This window comes from Buceros rhinoceros, unplaced genomic scaffold (assembly GCF_000710305.1).
Source record: "Buceros rhinoceros silvestris isolate BGI_N320 unplaced genomic scaffold, ASM71030v1 scaffold13107, whole genome shotgun sequence".
NCBI lineage: Eukaryota > Metazoa > Chordata > Aves > Bucerotiformes > Bucerotidae > Buceros > Buceros rhinoceros.
The window spans coordinates 15,609-15,917 of NW_010424025.1; the positions used below are offsets into that span (position 1 = coordinate 15,609).

The window sequence follows — 309 nt, forward strand, 5'->3', positions numbered from 1 at the left end:
ACGCCTGCGCTCACCCCTGCCGTTACGGTTGCTTTGTGCATTGGGAGCTGCTAGATACAACCTCACAGTCGTCCCCGAGGATTATTTTTCAAAGCATTTAGTAATTGCAAATTCTAGCAGAACATAAAAATGTCACTTAGCAGAAACCGCCTCCCCCTGCGCCCCGGCCTCGCCGCCGCGTCCTTTGCGGGGTAATGAAACACTTCATTCAAGAATTGGGAAATGTGCAAATTGGAATGTGTTAAATCCACTTTGCTGTTTTTTTTTTTTAAGTCTGGAAATCCTTTCTTCTTTGACAGCACGAAGAGG

General features: G+C 46.3%; 1 protein-coding gene across 1 annotated transcript in view; it reads left to right on the forward strand.

Moving 5' to 3' along the window:
• TMEM8C (transmembrane protein 8C) overlaps positions 1 to 309 on the forward strand; it is a 7,827-nt gene that overhangs the window by 7,088 nt on the left and 430 nt on the right. The window lies entirely within an intron of this gene.